The sequence below is a fragment of the Onychomys torridus genome, chromosome 7 (genome assembly GCF_903995425.1).
Source record: "Onychomys torridus chromosome 7, mOncTor1.1, whole genome shotgun sequence".
Taxonomy (NCBI): Eukaryota; Metazoa; Chordata; class Mammalia; order Rodentia; family Cricetidae; genus Onychomys; species Onychomys torridus.
The window spans coordinates 116,786,598-116,794,027 of record NC_050449.1 but is presented as its reverse complement, the minus strand read 5'-3'; positions in this window follow the sequence as shown (position 1 = coordinate 116,794,027).

The following is a 7,430-nucleotide window of genomic DNA, read 5'->3' as shown; positions in this document are numbered from 1 at the left end:
GCTTTCTCTCGACCACTGCCAGCAGTCTATAGAGGATGTATCATTGTGGATTTCTGGGGACATCTCCAGCACTCTGCCTATTCCTGTTCTCATGTGGTCTTCATTTATCATGCTCGGTTATTCCTAGTTCTCCCTTTCTGTTCTTGATCCAGCTGGGATCTCCTGCTCCCCTAAGCTTTCTTTTCCTCAAATCTTGCCCTTCATTACTCCCACTGTCGTCCAGGTTGTTCATGTAGATCTCATCAATTTCTCTGTCATTGGGTGATCTCTTTGTCTTTCCTAGGGTCCTGTTTTCTAGGTAGCCTCCCTGGAGTTGTGTAGCAGTCTAGTCATCTTTGTTTTACATCTAGTATCCTCCCATGAGTGAGTACATACCATGTTTGTCCTTCTGAGTCTGGGTTACCTTACTCAGGGTGATTTTTTTCTAGATCCATCCATTTGCCTGCAGACCTCATGATGTTATTGTTTTTCTCTGCTGAGTAGTACTCCATTGTGTATATGTACCATATTTTCTTTATCCATTCTTCAGTTGAAGGGCATCTAGGTTGTTTCCACGTTCTGGATATAACAAACAATGCTGATATGAACACAGCTGAGCAAATGCCCTTGTGGTATGATTGAGCATTCCTTGGGTATATGCTCAAGAGTGCTACACCTGGGTCTTGGAGGAGATGGATTCCCAATTTTCTAAGGAAATGCCATATTGATTTCCAAAGTGGCTGTACAAGCTTGCATTCCCACCAGCAGTGGAGGAGAGTTCCCCTTGCTCCACATCCTCTCCAGCATAAGCTGTCTTCTGTGTTTTTGATCTTAGCCATTCTGACAGGTATATCAGAGGCATTTTGATTTGCATTTCCTGGATAATTAGGGATGTTGAGCAATTCCTTAAATGTCTTTCAGCCATTTGAACTTCGTCTGTTGAGAATTCTCTGTTTAGTTCTATAGCCCATTTCTTAATTGGACTGTGGAGCATTTTGATGTCTAATTTCTTGAGTTCTTTATATATTCTGGATATCAGCCCTCTGTCAGATGTGGGGTTGGCGAAGACCTTTTCCCATTCTGTGGGCTGTTGCTTTGGCTTGTTGACCGTGTCCTTTGCTCTACAACAGGTACCATTGATTGATTGTTTCTCTCAGTGTCTGTGCTACTGATGTTATATTTAGAAAGTGATCTCCAGTGCCAATGCATTCAAGACTACTTCCTACTTTCTCTTCTATCAGGTTCAGAGTAATTGGATTTATGTTGAGGTCTTTGATCCACTTGGGCTTAAGTTTTGTGCAAGGTGACAGATATGGATCTATTGGCAGCCTTCTACACATTGACATCCAGTTACACCAGCACCATTTGTTGAAGATACTTTCTTTTTTCCATTGTACATTTTTGGCTTCTTTGTCAAAAATTATATGTTCATAGGTGTGCTGGTTAATGTCAGGGTCTTCAATTCTATTCCATTGGTCCACATGTCGGTTTTTATGCCAGTACCAAGCTGTTTTTATTATGGTGGCTCTATAGTAGAGCTTGAGGTTGGGGATCGTGATGCTTCCAGAGGTTGTTTTATTGTACAAGATTCTTTTGGCTATACTGGGTTTTTTGTTTTTCCATATGGAGTTGAGTATTATTCTTTCCAGATCTGTGAAGAATTGTGTTGGTACTTTGATGGGTATTGCGCTGAATCTGTAGATTGCTTTTGGTAAGATCGCCACTTTTACTATATTAATCCTGCCTATCCATGAGCATGGGAGGTCTTTCCATTTTCTGACATCTTGTTCAATTTCTTTTTTCAGGGACTTAAAGTTCTTATCATATAGGTCTTTCACATGCTTAGTTAGAGTAACCCCAAGGTATTTTATATCATTTGTGGCTATTGTAAAGGGTGATATATCTCTGATTTCCTTCTCAGCCTTTTTATCTATTATATATAGGAGGGCTACTGATTTTTTTGAGTTGATCTTGTATTCTGCTATGTTGCTGAAGGTTTTTATTAGCTGTATCAGTTCTTTGGTTGATTTTTTGGGGTCACTCATGTATACTATCATGTCATCTGCAAATAGGGAAAGCTTGACTTCTTCCTTTCCAATTTGTATCCCCTTAATCTCCTTATGTTGTCTTATAGCTCTGGCTAGGATTTCAAGTACTATATTGAATAAGTATGGGGAGAGGGGACAGCCTTGCCTTGTTCCTGATTTTAGTGGTATTGCTTTGAGTTTCTCTCCATTTAATTTGATGTTGGCTGTTGACTTGCTGTAGATTGCCTTTATTATGTTTAGGTATGTTCCCTGTATTCCTGATCTCTCCAAGACCTTTATCATGAAGGGGTGTTGGATTTTGTCAAATGCCTTTTCTGCATCTAGTGAGATGATCATGTGGTTTTTTTTCTTTGAGTTTGTTTATATGGTGTATTACATTGATGGACTTTCATATGTTGAACCACCCTTGCATCCCTGGGATGAAGCCTACTTGATCATGGTGGATAATTATTTTGATGTGTTCTTGGAGTCTGTTTGCCAGTATTTTATTGAGTATTTTTGCATCAATGTTCATGAGGGAGATTGGTCTGTAGTTCTCTTTCTTTGTTGGATCTTTGGTTTAGGAATCATTGTAGCCTCATAGAAGGAGTTTGGTAATATACCTTCTGCTTCTATTGTGTGGAACAATTTAAAGAGTATTGGTATTAAGTCTTCTTTGAAGATCTGGTAGAATTCTGCAGTGAAACCATCTGGTCCTGTGCTTTTTTTTTTTTTTTTTTTTTGGTTGGGAGACTTTTAATGACTGATTCTATTTCCTTAGGGGTTATTGGACTATTTAAATGGTTTATCTGGTCTTGATTTAACTTAGGTATGTGGTACCTATCTAGAAAATTATCCATTTCCTTTAGATTTTCCAGTTTTGTGGAGTAGAGGTTTTTGAAGTAGGACGTGATGTTTCTCTGGATTTCCTCATTGTCTGTTGTTATGTCCCCCTTTTCATTTCTGATTTTGTTAATTTGGATGCTCTCTCTCTGTCTTTTGGTTAGTTTGGACAAGGGCTTGTCTATCTTGTTGATCTTCTCAAAGAACCAACTCTTTGTTTCATTAATCCTTTGTATTGTTCTCTTTATTTCTATTTTACTGATTTATGCTTTCAATTTGATAATTTCCTGGTGTCTGTTCCTCCAGGGAGACTTTGCTTCTTCCTGTTCAAGGGCTTTCAGGTGTGCTGTCAACTCACTAGGGTGAGATTTCTCCAGCTTCTTTATGTGGGCATTTAGTGCTATGAATTTCCCTCTTAGCACTGCTTTCATAGTGTCCCATAAGTTTGGGTATGTGGTGTATTCATTTTCATTGATCTCTAGGAAGTCTTTAATTTCTTTATTTATTTCTTCCTTAACCCATTGGTGGATTCAGTTGAGCATTGTTCAGTTTCCATGAGATTGTAGGATTTCTGTAGTTTTTTCTGTTGTTGAAATCTAACTTTAAACCATGGCGGTCCGATAGAATATAGGAGGTTATTCCAATTGTTTTGTATCTGTTGAGATTTGCTTTGTGGCCAAGTAAGTGGTCGATTTTAGAGAAGGTTCCATGGGGTGCTGAGAAGAAGGTATATTCTTTCTTGTTTGGATGGAATGTTCTGTAGATATCGATTAAGTCCATTTGAGCCATAACATCAGTTAAGACCATTATGTCTCTGTTAAGTTTCAATTTGGCTGATCTGTCCAGAGGTGAAAGTGGGGTGTTTAAGTCTCCCACTATTAATGTGTGGGGTTTTATATGTTATATAAGCTTTAGTAATGTTTCTTTTACATATATCAGTGCCCTTGTGTTTGGGGCATAAATGATCAGAATTGAGACTTCATCTTGGTGGATCTTTCCTGCGATGAGTATGTAATGTCCTTCATCATCTCTTTTGATTGATTTTAGTTTGAAGTCTATTTTGCTGGATATTAGGATGGCTACACCAGCTTGCTTCTTAAGACCATTTGATTGGAAAGTCTTTTCCCAGCCTTTTATTCTTAGGAGGTGTCTGTCTTTGAATTTGAGGTGTGTTTCTTGTATGCAGCAGAAAGATGGGTCCTGTTTTCGTATCCATTCTGTTAGTCTGTGTTTTTTTATAGGTGAATTAAGTCCATTGATATTAAGGGATATTAATGACCAGTGATTGTTCATTCCTGTTATTATTTTCATTTTTTGGTGGTAGTGTGTGTGTACTTCTCTTCTTTGGGGTTTACTGCTGTGGTGTTATCTATTGCCTGTGTTTTCATGGGTGTATCTGCTTTCCTTAGGTTGGAATTTTCCTTCTAGTGCTTTCTGTAGGGCTGGGTTTGTGGATAAGTATTGTTTGAATCTGGTTTTGTCTTGGAAGGTCTTGTTCACTCCATCTATGATGATTGAACGTTTTGCTGGGTATATTAGTCTAGGCTGGCATCCATGGTCTCTTAGTGTCTGCATTATATCTGTCCAGGTCCTTCTGGCTTTCAAAGTCTCCATTGAGAAATCGTGTGTTATTCTAATGGGTTTGCCTTTATAAGTCACTTGGCCTTTTTCCTTTGCTGCCCTTAATATTCTTTCTTTATTCTGTATGTTTAGTTGTTTAATTATTATGTGCCGAGGGGACTTTTTGGGGGGCCTCTAGTCTGTTTGGCGTTCTATGGGCTTCTTGTATCTTCATAGGCATTTCATTCTTTAAGTTGGGAAAGTTTTCTTCCATGATCTTGTTAAATATATTTTCTGTGCCTTTGAGTTAGTATTCTTCTCCTTCTTCTATCCCTATTATTTGTAGGTTTGGTCTTTTCATGGTGTCCCAAATTTCTTGGACATTTTGGGTCATGATTTGTTGGTTTTAGTGTTTTCTTTGACTGACGAATCTATTTCTTCTAATGTATCTTCAACACCAGAGATCCTCTCTTCCATCTCTTGCATTCTGTTGGTTATACTTGCACCTAAATTTCCTGTTCAGATTTTCTATTTCCAGCATTCCTTCTGCTAGTGTCTTCTTAATTTTTTCTATTTCCCTCTTCAGGTCTTGGACTGTTTCCCTTGCTTTTTCATGATTTTCTTTCAGGGACTTATTGTTTTCTTCTGCTTTAATTGTCCTTTCCTCTAGTTTTTTATAGCGTTCTTCCCATTTTTTGTTTGTCTGTTCCTCCACTTTATTTTTGATTTCTTCTATATAAGGCTCTAGCCTCTTCATGATGTTACTTATAAGGTAGTTCTCTTCTTCTTCTTCTTCTTCTTCTTCTTCTTCTTCTTCTTCTTCTTCTTCTTCTTCTTCCATTCTGTGATGTTCAGGTCAGCTGTTGGAGAAGGGCTAGGTTCTGGTGATGCTGTATTGCTCTTTATTTTGCTGTATGTACTTCTCCCTTGATGTCTGCCCATCTCCTTGTGGGTTCGTTCTTGGTCTTATCAGTGTACTTGGTCCAAAGAGAGTTGACAGATTTAGGGAGCCTCTCTCTGGTCCACATGGAAGCTCTGGGCCAGATGGGAGCTCTGGTCCAGATGAGAGTGCTGGCCAGATAGGAGCTAGGGGGCTGGACTCTGAGTCTCAGGAAGTCCCTGGGGTCTTCTTATCTTGTCCAGATGGGAGTTCCGGGACAGAATGGAAGCTCTGGTCCAGATGGGAGTTCCAGGGTAGGATGGGAGCTGGGGGCTGGACTCTGAGTCTCAGGAAGTCCCTGGGGTCTTCTTATCTTGTCCAGATGGGAGTTCCGGGACAGAATGGAAGCTCTGGTCCAGATGGGAGTTCCGGGGCAGATGGTAGCTGGGGGCTCTCTGGTCCAGATGGGAGTTCCAGGGCAGGATGGGAGCTGGGGGCTGGTCTCTGAGTCTCAGGAAGTGGCTGAGGTCTCAGGCAAATGGGTGTTGGGGCAGGGTGTGGAGACTGCAGGGTCTGCCTGCAGTCTTGGAAAAGGGGAGCCTTCCCGCAGGGCCTGACAAATAGCCAGAAACTGGGGCCAAGTTGGGCAGGTCCTCCTGGGATGGCTGGTGCCCAGGGGTGGGACCCAGAGGTGGTTGCCTCTCTGATTACAACCCCAGGCACTCACCTCTGGTCCAGATGGGAGTTCCGGGCAGGATGGAAGCTGGGGGCTGGTTTACAAGTCTCAGGAAGTGGCTGGGGTCTTGGGCAGATGGGTGTGGGGGCAGGGCATGGAGGTTGTAGGGTTCACCAGAGGGTCTTGGAGAGGGGGAACCTTCCTGGTGGGGATGGGCCAGAACCTGGGGCCCAGTTGGGCAGGTCTTCCCCAGAGTGGTTGGTGCCCTGGGCTGTGAATCAAGTGGGGGCCTCTCTGGGTGTGACCCCAGGCACTCACCTGTGGTTCAGGTGGGAGTTCCAGGGCAGGATGGAAGGTGGGGGCTGGTCTCTGATTCTTAGGAAGTGGCTGGGGTCTTGGGCAAATGGGTGTGGGGCCCTAAGTCTTTCTTTACTAATGCCATTTCCATATTTATATTCTTCTAATATGTTCTTTTATGCACTTGTTCCTTTTTCTAATACCACAAGACATAGGAACATTAACAAATATATTTATGATCTGTTGTGGGAATTTTCTCCCCTGTGGAGGGGCATGAAGCAATGTCTATCCCATCCCATTGGGATAGACAATGTTTGTCTCAATGTCTTTGGTGGACTTTCAGCAAAGTCTACCCTGGGGAACCAATGAGTTTACAGGGCTTACTTACTAAACATGGTTGAAGAGATACTTACAGGAGTTTGAATACTTTGGTGGTTTTAATGGCCCCCATAGTCCTATAGGGAGTGGCACTATTAGGAGGTGTGGCCTTGTTGGAGGAAGAGTGTTACAGTTACTTTTCTTTCTTTCTTTTTTCTTTTCTTTTCTTTTTTTCTTTTTTTTTTTTTTTTTGAGACAGGGTTTCTCTGTGTAGCTTTGTGCCTTTCCTGGAACTCACTTGGTAGCCCAGGCTGGCCTCGAACTCACAGAGATCCTCCTGGCTCTGCCTCCCAAGTGCTGGGATTAAAGGCATGCACCACCACTGTCTGGCCTACAGTTACTTTCTTCTGCTTGCTGATCTGGATGTAGAATTCTCAACTCTTTCTCCAGCACTATGTCTGTCTGCAGGCCACTATGCTTCCTGCCTTGATGATAATGGACCAAACCCTCTGAACCTGTAAGCCAGCCTCAGTGAAATGTTTTTCTTTGTGAGAGTTGCTATAGTAATGGTGTCTCTTCACAGCAATAGAAACTCTAAGATAGATACTCAAAAACAGCCGTACAGGAATGTCCCCACTTACTATATACAATGGCTCTCCCATAGCTGCATATGTAGAGCTTACCTTCTCTCTACTCTTTCACTTCTCACATACTCTAGCATTGCATTATACTCCTCAGTGTACATAGGAAGTAAGCCTCATAGCACTCAAGGTAAATTTCCACTTTTAAAGATGGCTTTCCAATAGGTGCATAAGCAGAATCCAACTCCATCTAAGTCTTTCTGAGGCTA